We start from the raw sequence: 22596 nt of genomic DNA on the forward strand, positions 1-22596 counted from the left end.
AACTTTTTTAGAGTACCAATATCATGAACAATTTAGATTGGCAAAGACATTACATCAACTCCTTTAAAATCAAGTCACAAAGGTTAAGTCAAATGACTTTATTTGGACAGGTAACTTCAATATGAATAATGCGACATTGATACTTTGACATTGAGATCAAAATTAAAGGTAATATACATTTTGTACAAGTAATGATGACAGGCCCCACATTATCGTATGTACATAGGTCTTCTTCAAAAGGAAAGCGTTTTTTTACAAGAGTACTTCCACACAGGAAGAATGGCACACATAATATACCAACCTTATTTGAAAGAGCGGTTATAAATGAAAGTCTTTTACCTGAAATATCCTATACAAATGTTGTTGCTTTTGATTAAGTTCTAGTTAACTCTAGATTAATTTTTTTGTATAACCACATCGGTAGTTTCACGGTAGCGTGTATTTTCCCCAAGAACAGGCCTAGAGGTCGTGGGTTTGTCCAAATCGAAATAAAACCAAAGACTTTACAAATGGTATTTGTAGTTATCAGCAGTATAAGAGCAAATACTAAGTCTTGTCAAAATATTAAACAATGAGTTCTTTTTCGGACTGTTAACATGTATAAACATTAATAAAGTTTTTCTTTGTGTATATGTGGGAACGACCTTTTGATATTTTGGGAGGGGGTTATTTAATGAATCTTCTGGCCTTGTTATACATGTCCCTGAAAAAAGACAATTTTAGATAAATAAGCCGGCTTAGCAAAAGGGGAAAATTAATATTCTCTACCCGAAAATCATATACTGCCCCCTCTCCTCCAACAATTACGTAGTCATCCCCTTAACAGTACGTAGAAAATTATATTGATGGTCAAAATTCAATAGAAAATTAATTTTACTCCCAGTTGTAAGAGTACATTTCCACCATACCTATCGTTTCGTCGTTCAGTGGCAAATATTACAGATATATCTAAGACGAACCACATTCAACAAATGCTATCCATTTTAAAGAGTTTCAACCTTGATATAGAATATTCATTTATCATATGTAAACTGGAACTGTCGATATGTGTAGGGAACTAGATTGCCGAGTGGTCTACGTAGTACTTAAATGGCCACTAGCGTGTCAAAACTGACGCTGTGACTTTGGTTATTTCTTCGGCAAAGTGTGTTTGGCTTAGATCTTTAAAAATAGACAGGCGGTTCTTGTTTTTCCTGTCGAAGGCCGGTGGTTTTCTCTGGCTTTCTCCACTGGCATGGAAAGCCAGCAAACAACTAATTATTGATCGATATTTTGACCTTGCTGAAGTGCGTTAACTCGTCTGTATACGATGATAATCGATTTATAATTTGACAACTTGCAGTTTTTAAGTTTTTTATTCACATAAGTTTGAGTTCAGTACAACTTGAATAACAATAACTCGTCATACATTTACGAATCTTTTCCCTTACCAGTAAAATGATTTTATCTCAGTTTGGACCATTTTTCAAGACAAAATTGCGCAAACGTTTTCCTTCACTTTCAGATACTGCACTTCTGAGAACCCTAATTGTGCGCCTATCCCTGAGAACAGATATACTATATGTTTTGCCCAAAATATTGAATAAACCATTTTAATTTCGGATGTCTTAAATGTTATCATTGATACCAGAGAAGGTATGCCATTGTACCATTCAGGTTTGTTTTTAATGTACACAAAAGATTTCCGACGGTCAACACAGAGTCCAATGAAGTAAAATTTCGATTACGACAGTGAAGATGAGGATGTGGAAGGGGGGGGGGGGGGTCCCCCTTATTGAATTACATATTTATCTTTGATAAATGCATTGACTTTGTAGAAGTATCGTCCAAACGTTGGCTAACTAGCCCCCCACCCCCCCCCCCCCCTTTTTTTCAAAGTGGTTTATCATTTTCGGACAAAATGGGTGACAGATCAATGAGATGTCGGAATATATGGGCAATCGCACCTCACTCCAATCTATAGAAAGAGAGAATTCTTAACAGAAGGTCTTCAAGTAATCAGTTCTATCTGCTATGGTGTGTCTTTGTATGTACATTTATATTTTCTCTTTTAGTATCATAAAAAGGAAGATGCAAATGTGGTTCAATGGAATCTTTTGTGTAATCATTACAGCTATGTTTGTTTACCAATCACAGTTTCTATTATACAGACAGATGTGGCATATAAAATTTGGTATACATTGGCCTTATGTATTAAAGCAGAGTTCAAGATTAAGATAAAGCAAAAGTTAAAGGATATGAAATTTTACAGAGGTACGGAAAATTTCTCCTGTATTTGTTGCACTACCGTGTCCAAATTTTTAAACTGCAAAAATCCTAAATATTTATTGGATAAAGCACATATGATATATGATAATATAACAATGCGCAATCCAAGTGTACAACATATACAACATGATAGATAATTATATAAAACATTTTACTACAAGTGAAAATTAAGTATATGCTTTAACCACAAGTCTATTATATTGGAAGGTAAAATATAATCAATAATCTCCAGCTATGTACTTAATGCTAGCCTAACGAATGGACACCAAGAATATTTTTCAAATTCAAACTCTGAACCTTTTCAAATGCAGTGTCTAGGTATTTATTAAAATCAAAGATCCAAATTTCAAAAAGTTTCTCAAATTAAACAGTCTATATATATATATATATTAAAGGTCGTTACTTAAGTGTATCAATTATTATTCAATAAGGAGTTTAAAACTCTCCTACGATTTAAATTGCTAAGAGGTAAATAAATCACTAAAAATTTTCAAATATCTGTCAAAATTACAGTCTTATGCTATCTGAAAACATTTTAATAGTTTAAAGCTCACCTACATGTACGATTTAAATTGCTTAGGGATATCCAACAGATCATTGTTTTAATAAATACTAAAAAATTGCAAATATCTGTCAAAATTGCAGTCGTGTGCCACCTTACGGAATTTTAATAATTACACATGTTTAAGAAGGTCACATGTCCGAAAATATATATACAAAAATATGTTTTAATCTAAAAATACACATTTGACACTATGACTTTTAATTTTAAAATAATGGAGAACTTTTTAAATTGGTCTTGGTGGAATGAAATTTAGGGGAAATTAGCTCCACCGCTTTCCATCTTAATATTGATTTTTATTTTATCAACGCCTGACTTTTAATTAGTTTCTGACCCTAACTTTAAACTGTAATGTAAAATCTGGCAGATATTTTCACATCCGTAAGAACAAATGTTTCTTAGTAGGGTGCATTTTCTAATAAAGGATCAAAGGATGCCCATGGTATTCTATTATCAAACTTTCACTACATCAGGATCGTGGCGTTCCTTATCAATTAGCTTAATGGGACGTGTTAAATTATTACATAATAATTTGAACTCTTGACGGTCGCTTATCTTTGAAATTAAGAAAATCGACATTATCTTAACAATGTAAAGTTCTTTCTATGTATTTACCCATGTAGATGGGTGTTTAGATAATAAATAATATAAATGTACATGCATGATACTATATATATATCATACACTTTTTCTCTTACTTTTATTTATTTTTGCACCCTGTATTAATAAACTAAAAGGAAATATGTCTACCTAGCTGAAAAAGCTTACAAGAAAGGCGATGTAAAAACAAATAAATTATATTCTAATATATGAGTTAACCATTTGTTGGCAGCAAATACATTTTATAATGTCATAACGTATTCTACAGTATACAGGTTTAGACAAGGAAAACATTTTTTTTTTGTATTGATCCTTTATAGAATTAAAAAAAAAAACGCATAATAGTTTTTAATTGTTTGTTTATATTTTACTATTTTTCGAAACATATTTCATCAGAGATATGAACCTGAATAATTAAATCATGAATAAACCTTACTGAACTGTTTTGTGTTTGCATACATGTACATTCTTGTGATGACAGGTAAGAGATGTACTACGAATCAGATGTGGATACAAAAATATTCCATAGATTTTTTAGTGTACATTTTTTCTCTTGCAATCCAATAGAGATTTTTTACTTTTTTACACAAGTATCCCATTTTAAACTTCCAACACAAATTGAAAGAATGTTTTCAATTTTGCTAAGCCAACGAAGATACAGATATCTTGTTTTAGGGAGGGAAAAATCATACTTGATAAACGACCCCAAGGGTTGACCGGGATTTAGAAATATTGTTCGCCTTGGACTTCTCTCGTTCCGGCAGTAAAATCCTTGCTCCAGTCGGGGGCTTCCATTTGGCTGTTTGGGATACAAAAGTATAGGTAGTCGTGCCCTTCCCGAACACACATGAACTATTTGCCACTGAACATTAAGCAATTAACAATAAATGCAGTTGGTGACTTCCTCGAACGCATCGATCTATCGCATAAAACTCGAAACAAAGAATACCACAGTTAAGTTTGTCTCTCATCTTGACTTATACATCTAGAAATTGACCATGATGGTCGATTTCAAACAAAACTTGACATTAAAAAGATGATTCTAACTACCTTATTTTTAATTTCTATGCAACCGTATCCCAGCAGCTCTCGTGTATAGCTTCCGTTTGATACGATATTTCAGAGCGTGTATGTCCTATCATGATTTCTTTGATAGATTTATTGCTGTTTATTAACGTCCAGTAGCAAACGTTTCATGCATGTTCAGGACGAGACAAATAAAAAATGAATACCGTGAATAGTTAGGTCCTGCAATAGGGGGTTGATCGGGATGACGCTGAAAATTTGGAATGTCAATTGAAAATGTTGGTATATGGAAAAAGGGACAGAAATTAAGCCTTGCAACTGGCCAACGCCCGTCCTCTCGCAGGATTTTGCAAGATTTTATACCATGAAAAGAGCACCGGCATCGGAGTTACGTTCTCATTCTGACCGGACGTGGCTACGAATTTATACATCCCACACAGCCCAACGGACGCCTTTATTTTGGATACGGTTTTCTGCCATCGAAAGAAGACCAAGGGGTGATCACGTTTCTAGACCCCTGTCAACCCATGGGGTCTTCTTGATAATTAAAAGGAAGCTATTAACCCATGGGTTTCACGTGATATAGTTACAGTTATCCTTTCGAAAAAGTTACGGACGCCATCACGTGTTGGTTACAGTTCAGTAATATATGTGTCACAGATTACCACCGATATGTTCATTAGAGTATTGTCTTGATCACAACTCGTCCTGTTTTCCTCGAATGTTACATCACGGAATGAGACTTTTTATCGAATTTGTTCATAAATGAACAACACGACGGGTGTCATATGTGAAGCATGATTTGCTTATCCTTTAAGATCCGGAACAGTTTAAGTTCCTTTCTTTGAAGCGCATCGATAACTTTTATACGTATTGTTAGTTGAAGTTTATGTGAATTTATGGTACAAAATCGTTTCTGTCGATAAGAATTGCAAAACTGTTGATGGGCCGTGATAATGTTGGCTTGTCGGGGCCTTTTATTGCCGACTATGGGTTTTTCTCATTGTTGAAGGACGTACGGTTGCCTATAATTGTTTAAATCCACTTCATATGAACTTTAATTGATAGTAGTCTCATTGATAAGCATACCACATCTCCTTAATTTTATATTGTGTTCATCGTTAAGTTAATAAATTTTCTTGGAGAATATGTTTTCATGACAATTATGATTTGTATCCTTCATTCTCCGTCCGAATACTTTCCTAGCAACATAAAAAGAAGCAAGGGCATGCGATAAAGAACACGGCAGAAAAAAACTATTTTAATATACGGCAGAGAGGTCACGTTAACATTGCTGGCACCTTTTCCTGAATAAGTTAAACAATATTAATGTCTTTATATTTCAAGCATTATATGTGCTAGCTCATACTATAAGTTATATGGTTTGATACTGACCCCCTAGTCCCCCTTTACGGATTCATCCCCCTATTGAATTTTACAAATACTTTCTGGATCCGTAGGAGGTCAGTACCCATGATGCTGGCAGATCTGCATAATACCATTAATTTAATTGATGAAGAATTTTAATATGAATATATTGATACATATATAAATAATTTTTATATTTGATAATATAAAAGTAATGCATCTTAGGATGACCATCAATGGCTTTAAGTTCCAGGGGCGTAGCTGCCGTTGGTCACTTTAGGCACGTACGTGCCTACACATCATTTTTTTCACAAATATTTTTTTGGTATTAAAAAAAATAATGACAACATTATCTGTAGATGCACATGAAGTCGTCAAAATTCTTTTATTATCAAATGTCATTTGTACACTAGTCTATCATCCTTAGTGAATGGAGTATTGGGTAGATGTACATTTTATTCCACCTTATATAGAAACTAAAACTAGAACTTTGGTTCACATCATTTCACTTCTACCAACAAATACTCGAATGAGCCTTAACATGGTCAAAACCCTGATATTTTTTTCTTAGATACATGATTTTTTTTATTAGTTGTTGTTGGCTTTCAACTAGCTTTTTTCCACTTTGTCTTCATCCGATCTACAATAAAACCCTTGTCAAAGACTTTAGTGGGGCGTCTGCTTGTCTGTGCGGGATGTATAAATACGCAGTCACATCTGGTCAGAATGGGGACGTTAACTCATGCCTAGTGTAGAGAGAATGCCACGCTCTTTGCACGTTAATAACACTTGCAACAACTCTATGAGGGGTCCGTAGGTGGTCTGCTGAAAGGCAAAATTTTTGTCTCTATTCTATAAACCCTGGCATTTTCAAATTTTCAGACCTTCATCCTGGACGACCCCTATTACAGGACCTAGTGGACACCTGTTGTATTTATTGTAAATTTCTTTTTGTCTTGAACATGCATAACTATTTGCTACTGGACGACAAGTTAGCAATCAATCAATCAACTAGCTTTCAGTAACTTCGAGTACTCTCAGATCTACGTGTTATGACCATAATTATTCAAATTCTTATGCAGGTATGGATTTTACAGTAGAGGATATAAGAAAATATGAATTTCTTGAATTTTGTCACGATAGTATGAATAGAACCGAACTTCTGCACTGGGCATTTACTATGTGTGTGTATGTGTTTGTGTGGCCGGGGTGAAGGTTAAAGAATCAAAAGATGGATGGTCGATGTCTAGCCCAAAGGATAGTATAAGTATATATAGTAGTCTCAGTGTTTATGTGTCTATTCTTTTAATGAAGTATCGTCTATATGTACTATCAATTAACGTATATATCAACTATCCGCAGTCAGAAATGAATAGATATGAAAATACTAAACAGGATGTTTTGCTTAATTAAAGGGCTACGCTGATCTATGCTGGGCAATGCATATTGTAAATAAAAAATATACTTTTTTAAGAATTCCGATCGTACTGCGCTAATTCACCAGTGAGATGATATTGTAAAATTATTTATAATTCTTCGAACTTTTCTTCGTGTATATTATCATGATAAAATAACCAGTAAATTTAATTTTTTTTGTACACAAAATTTTGCAACTAAAATGCTGAAAACCGTTTTCCGTCAGGGGGCTTCGCCCCCCTGAACCCTCTACCAGGGCTCTGCCCTGGACCTGCTGGGGGCCTTAGTCGACCCCCAGACCATCTGCCGCAATTTGTGCATACAGTTGATTACATACTTAGTTACGCCCCTGTTAACTGCAGAAACACTAAAATAGTGTCGGCCCATATTAGGCTATATGGGATGTGTGGATTATAGGCGTTTTATATTAACAAATAGAGAAAATATCAGCCTATCAAAAGCTGTTAATTAACGTAATTTTAAACTTCGGTGGAGATCACATGTTCATTTGATATTCCGTGCATCCGAGTGGTGGGATTAAATCTTTCACCTAAATATCGAAGAACTATAGATATGGGGGTTTTAAAAAGACATTATTGGAAATCTTTTTGGCAGCTGTATATGTACAAAAAGGGGGGTTTAACTGAAAAAAGTCTGATACTGCATATATTTACATAGGTTTTAATTTGCAATTCGGCAGTATACAAGTGTTTTATAAGTCAGGTTCAAGAATGTAATTTGAATTAAGATGTCGGATAGGAGAAGTTGAAGTACATTGTTTATCAGGGGCGGATTCACAAGGCGCGCGCCTCCTAGCGACAGAAAAAAAATATATTTTATAGGTGAAATTACAGTCATTTTTTTCTCCTCTCATTCTCAGGGGCACCCCAACTCCCCCTTTACATCAAATCCTGGATCTGAGCCTGTTTATTGTGCTTATTTGTGAACCTAAACATCTATATATATCTGAAAGACACTGGAATCTTGAAATTGAATTAATATTTTTTTCTGATTTCTGTCCATTTATAAGTGTTACTAATGTTAAGTGTTCAAAGGAATTATCACAAATAAACACAAATGCCGTATTGAATGGCAATGAATCCGCAGTCAAACCACTTGAGGTAGGCAGTTTGACATCCGAATTCAACTAACATTAGATTTGAACCTAGAATAAATATACGTGATGACGCAAATGCATGATATTTTTTTCCAGAATATCAGTGTGTATGCTAACCATTTACTATTTCTTGCGCAAGAAAAGTACGTGCATGCATAAACATTGATTTCATTCGTCGAAGGTGATTTTTTTTGCATTTCTTATCTATGTTGTTTTTTGTGTACTATTGTTTGTCTAGATCTGTTGGTCTTTTTCGTCCGTTTTGCAGAATTGAGAATTGGAATAGGATTAGGTCTTTGTATATAAAACACGGAGAAATAATGATGTACAATCCCAAGTAATAAATAAAATAGTCAAGCCTTAAAAGGTATTTTCAAATGGTAATTGTACACAATTTTCTATTTACAACTAAAATCCAGCAATGATTTTAATTGACTTGTGCACGAATCTACACACAATAACATATTTTCAATAAAGGTAATTTAATTTTTTTTTATTACCTCATTCTATCAACAGTCATTTATTTCAAATCAAAAGCAAAAATAAATTCAGCAAAAAATATTTGGTGACCAGTCAGTGGTCTCGGGTTCACGTGTTGCTTTTCTTTTTTTTTTAAAGAAAGCAACTTGTTTAAGTCTGATAGGTAGTTTTTCGTGATGTTTTTTTCTGATACATATATACGTGTCTATGGAAGATGAAAGCCTTCATCTACATTACTATTCATCTGGCGAAGATGAATACAGCAGCAAAAGTCAGAAAGGGGAAACAACAACCAGTGATAATATGGCAGGAGCATGTGGCGGGACAGAGGATATACCCGATGAGTCCATGAGTCTTTTGGAATGCAGTAGAGTAACAGTCAGTCGTTCTAGTACACCGTCAATTCGAAGTTATTCTAATACCCCAACCAACAAGTACACCATGTTCCAGCAGGACAATCATTCCGACTTTCCTAAGAACACCTTTATCTGGAAAAGTTCGTTCTAGCAGGTCAACTACTCCTGTCACAGAGGGTATATCAAGAAAAGAACAGACTACAGCATCAGCAAACAAGGTAAAACTTTAAAAAATCGATGAAAATTCCAACAATGAAGTGTTTCTTAAGTGTAATATGTTATGATTTAATTTTGTCTATCTGTCTGCTTACAACGGATACGTTTTTGTCAAAGGTACTTGGGGACAGGACACTTTTTTTTTAGCCCGCCCCCTTTTTTCCTTAAATTTGTTATTTTTTGTTTTCTGTTAATTTCAATTATTTTCTCATTTTTTTTTTTTTGTATTACATGAACATAAATGTACTAGAAATAACTTGTATTTGCTATTATCTATCAATTCCAAGTTTACTTTAGAACTGATATACAATTGCAAATAAAAGTTATTTCTTGTATATTTATGTTCATATGAAATAGAAAAACGCGAGAAAAAAATGAAATTATAAGAAAACCAAAAAAATAACAAATTACAGAAAAAAGGGGGAGGGCTAAAACAAAAGTGTCCTGTTCCCAAGTACCAAGGGTTTTTGTTAGAACAGTGTTAGACAAGTGACCATCATAACACACATTGAAAAAAAAAATATTTAAAAACAAAATGTTTTTGTGTGTAAAAAACTTTTCCCTTTAAAGGTTCAAACATTTTTTTTCACATTTCCGGGACAAATATTCTTTCGTGTATCTTTTGTTTTAAAAACTAGCCATTTATAACTTCGTTTTCTTTAACAATGATGCCGCATTTATCATTAAAGCCCTTTATTATTAAAGCTGTATATATCAATACAATGACTGTCACAAAATTGCTTTAGTAAATGTTTATTAAAGTTAAAATAACCGAATCAAAATAAAACTTTCGTAATCGTATACATTTGTATATCAAGTCGAGAATTGTTGCAAATGTAACTAATATTAGTTATATGGCAGTTACCTCAGCTAATAGCTAGATGATGTGTCTGCACGTCTGCTTAAATAGAATTGTTTGCATAAAACGGCCAAAAGTAAACCATTGTATTATATGTCTCTGATAGCTTTAATACTCATTTTGTTTTTGGTTAACGATGTTCCTGTATATTTTTTTCTTAAGTTTTCATATCTTCATAGGTTTTAATTACTGCCTGATTTCGAAACCAACGGTATGCAAAAATACAGGATAAAATGGTCATTAATTCGTTTTGCAACTAAATTCAAATTAACAATACTGATATTTGAAATCTGGACAAATCAATTATATATAGTGAATGAAAGTATATATTTATCTACTTCATTGATATAAGATGTGATGACGCATTCCTGGTAATTGAATCTGCTCAGAAAATAATTCCACGAAGATAAAAAGAAACGAAATCTCTTTTACAACTTGTCCTGTACGCCTAGAAATAATTTAGTCTATCATATTAAAGAAAAAAATGAAAGCGCCTCTGAGTCGGACAATTGACATATAGATATACTTTGTCTTCTATTATGGTGAAATACTGCTTCTATCAATTAATGAATAAATAAAAAAGCATTTAAGGTTAAACATCTTAAAACAATTTCTTTAAGTTATCTTTGAAAAGTAAATGATAACATATGTACAGGTGTTAGTTATCCTTATTCTTTTGTGATCTATATTTTGTCGGTTAGCTGTTCTTTTTTCCGTCTTAATAATTATGAACTTTCAATTCTTAGTTAAATAAAAAATAAATAAATTGATTAATGATTTTTGAAACAATGTTTTAAAAAAAAGAAGTCATATCATATAACTGAATGAATAAAAAGCAATAACACTTCATGCCGATTTTTTTAACAGTAATTTTCTATTTTCAGTAAAACCACTTTTCTTTATGTTACCACGCTTCTTTTTTCTCTTCATGAACACATGTTTTATCATCGTCTCTGATTATTGTTGTGCACACATGTTCATTATTTTCAAAATTAGCAAAACATTTAAAAGAAAATGGAGACCAATCATTCGCGCTTTTACCATATTGTCTTAATAAACTGTTGCAAAAATCAATAGTTGTACAATATTTATCAATCAGTCAATTGATCTTTCGATGAGTAACTAGAACTAATAATTTTTATTTGTCAATTTCAAATCAAAAAGGAGGCAAAAGCCGCTAATCGGATTTTCGTTTACGCGTGTTCTTTATCTATGCTTATTGTAAAATTGAAACTATGGCCACAATTGAAAATGTTCTTCATTTTTACCATATATTTCATTAAAATTGTGATGGTATCCGTTATTTTGCATTATATTTATGTCACTGATCACATTGGTTTATAGTAAATTAATCTCCTGTTAAATCTTAACATTTCCATCTGTTCCAATGGGACCATTTAAAAGCTCTGCTCCGAAAGAAGAAACAACAGTTTCACATTTTATCTAAAATTTCACCTGATAGACTTTTCATAACATTTTTTTTTATATATATATATATATATATATATGAATCGACGATTTGCCGATGGGAAATATGTTATCGTGACAAAAATCTAAAAATGAGTACACAAATATCATACTTTATATACGAAATGTACTATATGAAAAGCACTTTAACCTTTACAAATTTGTATTGCGTTTTGAATAATAAGTACTATAATGATTAAAAATTGTTATGTCCTATTTAATCAGCATATCTTATATGATATTTTCACCAAAACAGTATTTTTAAGCTGAGTTTTCAACTTTTATTTCTCAGTTTACAACTGAATTATTTAATTTAAAATTGAGAATGGAAATGGGGAATATGTCAAAGAGATAACAACCCGACCAAAGAGCAGACAACAGCCGAAGACCACCAATGGGTCTTCAACGCAGCGAAAAAATCCCGCACCCGGAGGTGGTCCTCAGCTAGCTAGCTTGACCCTAAATAAAATTGTGTACTAGTTCAGTGAAAATGGACGTCACACTAAACTCCAAAACATATAAATGAACTAAAAAAAAAAAAAAACATAGAAGACTAACAAAGGCCAGAGGCTCCTGACTTGGGACAGGCGCAAAATTGTTGATTATATATTAATCGCCAGGTAAATTTTATATGTTGCTACAATCATGTCCTGTTGTTCGGAGCGCCTTAAGTGCCATATACATATACAATTTTCGTTCGCCCGAGATTTAATCTGGTGCACATCAGTTTGAAAAATCGTGCGCACCACTTTGAAACTAGTGCGCATGAAAAGTCGTGTGTACCATTTATGAAAGTCGTTCGCATTATTTTAAAAGTCCTACACACCATTTTTGAAAGTTTCGCACCAGTTTTTGAAATGACATGCGCATTAGTTTCGAATTCTTACGCACGATTTTTGAATTTCGTGCGCACCAGTTTTAAAATCCAATGATTTGTATTTCAACAACTAAAGTTTCACGTGTCGGGTGTAAATTGCAGGATAAAAACAATATATGTACATTGTCGGAAAATATTAAATGTATTTGTACTCGCTGCGAAACAGAAGAAAAACTCGGAGAGCCTCGCTTTTCGTCCTGTTTCTAGAGCTCGTACACATACATCTTATATTTTCCGACAATGTACATACATTGTATATAATATATGTTATGCTTTAAATCTGTTATATACACCACTTGTATACATCGGTGAATGTCATAAATTTAGGTGTTTTTTTTTAGGTACATATATATTCTGAATGACGGATTGATTTTAATTTAATAGTCTTTTGGTTTTTTAAAAATGATGAACTTCATATTGAGTTTTGTAATTCATGTATTTTAAATGGTTTAGTTATAATTGTTATTTTTAGATTGACACTTTAACAAAGAAGTCATCTAAATGAAAAGGCAACTGGTAAAAGTGCAAGAAAAACAAATTAATGTTGAAAAGAAAGTGGATATTATGATTCAAATACTACAATCAAAAACAAATGAACGAAAAAAGGGAAGCCAAAAGATTAACGTCTAAGTAATTATTCATTGTTCAACTTTTATTTAACCTTTTCAAAATATTGCATATTGTACATGAAGTAGGGGATAGCTTATACAATTTTCATTTTTATGTATTGTATCATAACAATATTCACTAAGTTTGCGAACCTAAAAATTCAATACTTAGCAAAATGTCATTTATTTCCTTTTTTCACGGATTACAATTTTTTTTTTCGGACTATGTACAAAGAAGTAATTGTGGTCGGCACAAGATTCGAATACATATTGCACACTTACATTTTGTGTTTTAATTGTATAAATATTGCAAAATTTTACACACTTTGATTACATGTTGTCGTGTTTTAATTAGAACGTAATGAAGTCGTGAAGTTAAGAATGTACATGTATATATATTTTATGTTTGCGACTTTCTACACATATAATTATATAACTTCGATCAGTTCTCAGTTGTTCTTGATGCATGCAATTTAAATGCTTAAGAGCGTATCTTTTTCCTTTCAGCAATCAAGAAGGGATGGTTATCAGCAGGGTATTACTGAAAAGGATTTCATCTGGAGAATAAAGAACGAAACTGGCAGTATTTTAAAGTATGTATATGAAATTAAATGATTTAAAAGTTTCCTTGGAAATTGAAAAAATCTCATGGTTTGTTATTCAAACCAATGTAATTTAATATGTTATGTATGTCCACATTCATCATTAAACGATACGGTTTTAGTAAAAATGCTCGATTACTTGTGATTTACGACACAGATTTAATTTTGATCATATATCTACTTTGAATCATTAATTATGAAATTCTACTTATTCGAGTATAAATCTTAATTTTGTACACAGCTTTTGGGTCAATTTAAGTGAAAAGTTTGCAGGATATATATGTGTATTTGGTAATCATAGTTCTATTCAGATTCAAACAACATTTTAGCACAAATTAATAATTTTACCGACATTTGTTACACTCTTATTTAAGGAAGTTTTGATTTACAGTAAGATTATTTTTCAAATTACTTTTTTTTAGATATAATTCTGCAGAGAACAAAGAGAAGTCTGGATTCATCATAGAATTTGTAAAAGGCCCAATATCCTGATGAAGTGGAGGGTGTTGTTAGAGGTTTGAGCCCCCCCCCCCCCCTAACCCCCAAAAACAAAATAGTCGAAATTGCAGCTCTGCAATACAATTGCTTAGCCTAGAAGGCATGTTTAACTGTCATATTAAGAATGACATCTAAAAAGTTAAAAGTAGTCAAATTCAGTTGATACTTTTTTTTATTTTGGAAAGTAGTGTTACGTTACTGAATAAATCCTAGCTTATGTTAACATTACATTGATACTGTCGGCTTTTTTTTACAAGAGGGTATTTTTGTTGTGCTGTTTTAGGGAGTAACCATTTAACTTTAAGGGGGGGAGGGGTATGAAGCGCGAACATTTTTTTTTGCAAAATTTAACACTATAAGGTATGGGGGAAATCTGGATTCAGAATATTTTTTTAGGAAATAACCATACCCCCCTCCCCCCTCTTTGAAATCACATGGTCGATCCCTTGTTGCTACACACCTGTATCTGACCTCTTTTTATTTCGAAACATGACGTTCCAAATTACCATTGAATTCACTTCATATGATTTCGGACCAAGTGTTGAAATGAGTAATCCCATTACCAGGGGCATGTTTTTCGAAAGTATCTTATGACTAAGACATGTCTTATGATGGTCTTAGGACATGTCATAGTCGTAAGATATGTTTTCGTAAGTGTCCCAAGTTACGATATATCATAACTTTTGTCGTAAACTTAAGACACTAGCTCGCGACATGACTTATGATGGTCTTATGATTATCAACTAGAATTCTAATTACTTTTCATGTATAATTTCATGTACAATGTACATTACAATAAAAATAATAGTTGTGTTGCTCAGTCGGCAAAATATTTAGATTTATTCTTCTCCATTTTGCATTCAAACTTTTTGAATCTCCTGCGACGTAAAATTTGGACTCCCTTTCTTACTCATGATTTTGAAAAATAAATATACATATTATTTCTTTCCTTATATATTACTTTATTTACGCATTTGCACGGGCATATAAGCAGACACTTTCAATAATATTTTGAAACGCCATATAATTTCCATATTATAAATAAGTTTTATGTTAATGGATCACATACTAGCAAATGCATACTATCATATAACTTTAATAGATCTATTTTGATTTCGATCATATCACATCAAAACATTCTACCATGGACTAACCAAGTGACACTGTTTAGTCTCAAATGGAGACAAGCAATTGTATGTTAAAAAAATATTTCTTTTAAATTGCCTTAAGTAGATTTTTTTTGTAGAAGGGATAAAGACAAATTTTGAATCGTTCAAAGCAAAGAAACGAAGAGACGAAACTGGTAAACAAGAAGAACATAACAAGAAAACGGCTGTGTACAGCAAGATGAGAAGAGTAAGAACTGATTTTTTTATTATGGTGAACAATTCAGATATAACAGTCAACATAAGAAGCGGATTTAGACGGGAGTTTTATTTAATATTATATACTTATATCACTCAAAACAGGGAACCCCCTTTTAACTTCATTTTTTTTTTTGCTTTTCACTAAATTCCTTTTGTGACGCTACAATAAAAAAAGGAAAAAGGTGACCATATCTAACGACGTAACATATATATATTAATTACACCTTATATAAGAATGCCGGATTTTGATTGGTTGTTAGCCAGTGTATTTTTCGCATATTCTAACATTTGTTCTCATTTCATACGAATTTGCCTCAAATTCCCCTCTTTGCCGTGGTATTTGCCATTTTGGATATTCCTTTTTTACCCTCGCGAGCCAGTCCCGCCAAAATTATTCGGAACCTTTCTCACTTTATCCTGACAACATGGTTAAGCACTATTGATTGAGTTAAACCGAAAACTGTCAGAAATATACATGTAAAGAGGGAAAAAAATGTCTATACAAATGAACGATATAATGATGGAATAACAATGACGTTTACACATATAGATACCATGACGTTACAAAAAGACAGGACTTACGCGTATAAGTACATGTATAATTCCCGCGGTACTACGATTTCCCTTCACATGTACAGACAGTTTCAATCAAAATCTATTCGGTGTGATTAAACAGATATATCATGTTATGGAGGGGTATTTGCGAAAAATACCAGTCTTGGGACCAAATTTCCCTCGCCTAGCGGCTTGGGAAATTTCACGGTCCCTTGACTGGTATTTTTCGCAAATACATCTCCATAACATGATATATCTGTTCAATACCTCATTTTGCAGATCAGTGAAAAAGTTTGTCTACGTAACGTCTAAAAATCAAAATAGAAACAGAATCCAACACCGAATCTCGTGCAATATAATATTTCTCCACTCTCGACAATTGAATTTTCAATACTCAAAAAGATTGGCAGGCCTTCACTTGATGTAGCGGTAGAATTTCTCTCTCCCTCTCTCGCCGGCCGGGCTTTTCAAGAAAGAGAGAGAGAAATTAAATGCTAGGAATTGAGTGTTCTGTTGGATTATATTATATTCATAAATAATATACAGCATGCTTTCTGTCACAGTAATCACTAGTATTGTTTTTACAGACTGCTTTTTGTGGAGGTTATAATAATAATAATAATAAAAATAATAATAATAATATTGATAATAATATCTTTATTGTAAGAGAGTTATTACGGCATTTATGGAATCTATTTGACATGTATGTATTCAAAATGAAATTCAAGGAATTTTGATTTGAGCTTAATTCTCTTTTATTTTAGAAATTAAACAACAGAAAAAGGCCCTAAAAGTAAAAGTCTAGTATACCAGAGGAACAAAAAGAAAAGGGCTCGAAAAGCCTTGTGGTGCAGAACATGTCTTATGAACAAACAGATTCATAAGACGAAGGATCGTTTATCGTCAGACCTCTGCCTTGGAGGTCCGACGATGTTGATAAATTAGTAAAAAAAACTAGGCCAAAAACATGATGGTCAACTAACCAAGAGAAGCAGACGGCAGCACCATAAACGAGAGGTTGGGGCAGTTTCCTCAAGGATAAAACCAGAAGTCGTGCCAGGACATGAATGGGTGTTTAAATAGTTTTAAAATAATGTCAATGATTAAACTTTATTCGTTTTAAGTATGCAAGTTTTACCGACCAAAGTAAATGCTACATGTAATTGTTAATAATTTTTACACAATTATTTGTCCCAAACTAAAAAAAAAAAATCTGATATATCGTTCTTTTTTTATATCAACATATTTCAGTCATCACGAAATCAAATAGATGCGAACAGAAAGAGAAAAAATACATCTTCATGTCGGATCTCAACATACCGTCTTCAACAACAACAAGCGGTTCGAAGGAGAACGTTTTTGATAAAAAATAGTAAAGAAAAGTGCTTCTTGAAACAACAGTATTGTCGTAATGGGCAAAACTATTTAAAAATAACACGAACAATGGACATTTCATTGGCAAAACAAAATATAATAACTTTTTTGGTTTGTAACCTAGCATCACGGAAAATAAATGTTCAAAAAATATTTTTTTATAGAATCTTCATTTTTAGATGGAAAATCTTGGTTTTTTTTAAATATGGAAGTGATACCGAGAAAATAAGCAGTGTATTATTTGCACATAGTAGTAAAAAAAAAGAAGACAAAATGGTAGTTCTTCGAAATACAAAATGTAGTAAGAAACTTGGTATATATTAAATTTCAATGTTTTAAATATTTCTTTTGTGCGTAATTATACAATATAAACAAGAAAAAGCTAGATAGCAGTAAATTTTATCTGGTACCCTGATGTAAGCAATCATACAATGCATGTATACAATTGTTGGTTTTACATTTAAAATCCTTGTTTTAGTGGTGAAGCTCTTCATTGTGTATTTTTTATATTATATTGATGTCCACGCGGGCATAATCAAATATATATTTTGAAATTAATTGCACTGATAAAACATATAGACATGTAACTGGGATCTTATATGTGAATCTTTTTTCTTTCTTCAATTGATTAAAAACAGTAAGCAATGAAAGGGAAACAACTCTTGTTAAAATAAGAATATTTTTCGTATCTTTAAAAATTGAAGAAATTTGTTGTTTTTTTTTTAGCTTAAAGGTTTACACGTTTATAATTATTAATATTCTTATAAAAAATAGGTATTAAGATCTTGAAAGAAAGGGGTTGTATATAATTGGGTGCTTGTTAAACCCTCCAAATTACGTTGGATTTTATTATTCAGCTCGAATCTTTGTATTCAAAGGGAAATAACTCTTTCTATTAAAATAATTAGGTAAGACAATCAAAACAACCACAACAAAAAGGATTCTGCAAATATGTTACTGCTTATTATATTTAAATACTCAGTCATTTTACATCATGAAGTTGATATGTTTTTGTTCCTTAAAAACAGTGCTAGCTTTAGCAAAAACAAACAAAAATGCACACAATTAGAGTTTTATAATTTTGTTATGTATGTAGGTGTTTTTTTTTTAATTATTATAGAACGGAATGTTAGTACTTTATTTTGTCATGTATTTGTAAATTGAAAATAATGAATAAATTTAGCTAAGATTCTAGATAATTGTTTTTTTTTATTCAGGATTTCGCCATAGTCTAGATCTCCATTACGAGCAGCTTTTTTATGAATTTCCAGTTGCTCCTCTCACTGTAATATCTTGTATTCTGAGGCAATCATTAGTGTTTAATTCGAATTATGGGTTGTGGCAACTTAGGGTGTACAATTATGGCTTTGTTTGTTATACTGAAGTATGTTTGTATAAACAAAGATATCTTGCATTATAATAGGGTTCGATTGTAAGAACTGTTACTGGTCATATGTGGATGAAAGCTGCAAATATATACTGTTTTCTGTCGTGAATTTGCAGGTCAATTGGCATATATTTGGTGCACCAAACACGGAGATTACAAAGATTTTCGATAGTAAATGGAGTCAAAATGAGTTTAAATTTGAAGTAAATCAAGTTATTTCACACATTAAATCTTTAAACGTGATGTTGAATTTGATTTCAATTTGCATTTTTATGAAAGTTTATCGTTGTATTAAATTTGTAACTCGATGTTGAATCAGATTTAAAACCACAGTAAACGGCTTACTGTTTGGAATATTATTGACTTTAATTTGTAGTAAATCATGTTTTACAGATTTTCTCTACATTAAATTTGATGTTGTATGTATATTAAACTTTGTTAAATTCGAAAATTACTGGACAGTAAATCAGGTGTCAATTCATGAACTTACTGCGTCCAGTAAACTATTTGTAAACTACTATTAAACATTGCGTTTACTTGAACTATAAACTACCAGAAAAAAAATAAACTCGGAAATTACGACTGATTTTCAAGTAGTTTATTGATACCTTAAATTAATACTTTCATGCAGTGAAACTTGCGGAAAAGATGGAAAACCGCAAACAAAAGGTGCAAAAAATTTTGTACACCATATCCGGATTTCGACAATTAATGTCTCTTCAGTGAAACGGTATTTGGAAAGCCATACAATTTACCTCAATTTAGGATAGACTCTTGGATTTTGAGGAGTCAAAATAAGATGAACGGATCATATAACCCCGAAGGCAAATATAATACAAGCCCAAACGAAAAAATATAAACAAGTCTAAATTGAAAACAACGTTCAAACCTATGACTGCGTTGGATAAAAACCGCAATTTTTATACGTGTGCATGCAAAACAAATTTCTTGTTAGAGGGGTCTAAATATATATATGTAGGACTCTTAAGTGCGATGGGGACGCTAAAACGCGATGGTCACGCTAAAGTGCGATGGTCTGTGCTATTAAGTGGAACACGCTAAAGTCCGATGGCTCAATACGCTAAAGTGCGTTTTTCCGCGAAAGTGCGTTTTTCGCGAAAGTATGGACGTTTGCAACGATACTATCATTATGACGTTATAAGCCTTTTGTACAAACAAAAAATGGACTTGCCGTTAAACCAGGATTTGTGTCCAGATGAAGGGTTTATACGTGACAAAAAAAGAAAGAAAAGAGAAACTAATGATCCTAATCCGGAACATTTTTGGTCGGTATTGAAAGAGGTAAATTTGATATGCAAAAAGAAATTTGATGAAAATAGCTGGGGTGCTTAAAAAAGTAAAGGAGGAACTAAACTTACGAATGGGAGATACAAGTGTTAGAAAGTATTTGGCCAACTTTCTGTATGATGACCATACTTGTTCATTGTACCACAGAAGTACAAAGGTAGGAGACAATCATAGAAGAGTCTTATCTAAAGAAGAAATGATAGTGGAAATTAACAACAATCATAAAATTGATCACCGCAAAAGTGACGCTATTTATGAAACATTAAGGAAATGATATTTTCCCGCAGTTCGTGAAAATACTAGATTACTGTTTAAGCAACATGTAAAATGTTCGCAATGCCTTGCAGCGGTTGATTTACCAAAGACACAAATAACTAGAAAACCAATACCAGCTACCTATTCCAATAGTAGGTGGCAAATGGATTTAAAGAAGATGCCTCCATGTAAAGGATATAATTACATATGTAATATTGTTGACTGCTACAGCCGCTTTGCCTTTGGTGGACATCTTAAGCAGAAGACAGCAAAGGAAGTTTCCGAATTGCTCCTAAAATGTATCTATATATTTGGTCCACCTCGGATTCTCCAGACGGATAACAGGAAAGAATTTAATAATGCAGATCTTTGTGCAGTGATAGATGAGTTTAAAATAAGAAAAATTAATGGTCGTCCGTACCATCCTCAATCCCAAGGTTAGTTAAAAAAAACTGAATTGTACTATAATATCAAATAATAATTTAGTATCACCTATTCATTACAATAGAAAAAGCAATAGAAATATATATTGCCTTTACATTATGTCCAGGTTTACATCTTTAACAGGCTTTTTTTAAAACTTTTTTATGAATATTTAAATGGGGACGCTAAAACGTTATTTTGTAATTTGTTTATACCTTTAATGTAGACAAACGGTATACCTATAAATTACTAAACTAAACTATTATCTTCAAAATGCTATATTCATTAAAAATATAATTTAAAACAATGTTATAACACTTTTTTACACCATAATTTCAGGACGTATGGAAAGATTTGATAGGACAGTTTGTTGACACAAGAGGTTGGCCAAGTTTACTTGGAGAGTTTTATTACAAATATAACAACAGAGTGAACAAATCTACTAGACCAATGACACCCCATCAAAGATTTTTCAAGAGACCAAACTTTCAATGGCATTAGAAGAACAGGTAAATTATATAAACTTTTTTAATTATAAATAAGAAAATGAGGTATGATTGCAAATAGGACAATGTTCAATTAAAACACAAATCACATATATAAAAACAAAAAAAAAGAGGTTGCAATACGATTTTTGATAATGATAAAACCCCACACTGAAAAGTACAGTTTAAAAGATCATCTTATAAACACAATTTTATACACGAAGCCAACGGTTATATTTAAGTATAAAACGTTACACCAAGTTTAAAGTTTGTGTTTATTATAAAATATAAGTAAATAATTTTATTATTTCTGGTAATTTCTTCAAGTTAACACAGTGAAAAATGATTTTTGCATGTTGAACGTACAGTGACAAATATTACATGCATATACTGGACAATCACACTCAACGTTTTGTTTATTTATACTTGAATAAATTTATTTATTGTACTGTTTTTTGAGGTTGCAAAGTGTAATCTAACTAAAGAGGAAAAAGAATTTCTAGAGATGGCTCACGTGGATGTAGAGGAAGATGATGACGACAACAATAACTTGACATTAAATGAAAACTTAAAATCAGAGAAAATTAATGGAATTACTGATGCAGAACCCGGGGTTGTTAATCAGGTATTAAAATAGTTGCTTGTTTATATAAAATAAATTAAAAATAATGGAACTTGTAAAACAAAATATTTCACTAAAGAGGGTTGTCAATTGCACATAAGTCGTAAAAAAGAAAATGTAATGAAATTACAATATTATTTTTAAATATATCTATTACTTGTTAGCTTATATTGTACCAGTGTATTATAAAGATTTCACATGAAAAATGTCTTTGTAGAAAAATAATGAAGACCAGCAGTCTGAGATTATAGATAATACATTATTCACTGATTCTGCAACAATTGGTGCATCAGGTACAAATTCTGAGGTGAGTGCGAAAACCTTGTTCTATTTAAAAGCTCATTAATGAAATAAATATTTCTATTAAACAACAAATTAAAACATTGCATAACATAAATTTGTATGTTTAAAAAAAGTTAAAATTCCTTCTTGTTACAATACTTGATTTAAAAAACATTTTAATTGCATATTTATAGATTAACAGTGAAAGTGTGCATAAA

General features: G+C 32.0%; 1 protein-coding gene and 1 long non-coding RNA gene across 2 annotated transcripts in view; one reads left to right on the plus strand and one right to left on the minus strand.

The window, feature by feature from the left end:
• The window catches only part of LOC127706097 (E3 ubiquitin/ISG15 ligase TRIM25-like), a 630321-nt gene that overhangs the window by 174538 nt on the left and 433187 nt on the right, over positions 1-22596 (minus strand). The window lies entirely within an intron of this gene.
• Positions 13695-15641, plus strand: LOC127706115 (uncharacterized). Its single transcript, XR_007984229.1, has 3 exons — positions 13695-13813; positions 14245-14337; positions 15567-15641. It is a non-coding gene; the product is annotated as an uncharacterized LOC127706115 (long non-coding RNA).

This window comes from Mytilus californianus, unplaced genomic scaffold, assembly GCF_021869535.1.
Source record: "Mytilus californianus isolate M0D057914Y unplaced genomic scaffold, xbMytCali1.0.p SCAF_6, whole genome shotgun sequence".
Taxonomy (NCBI): Eukaryota; Metazoa; Mollusca; class Bivalvia; order Mytilida; family Mytilidae; genus Mytilus; species Mytilus californianus.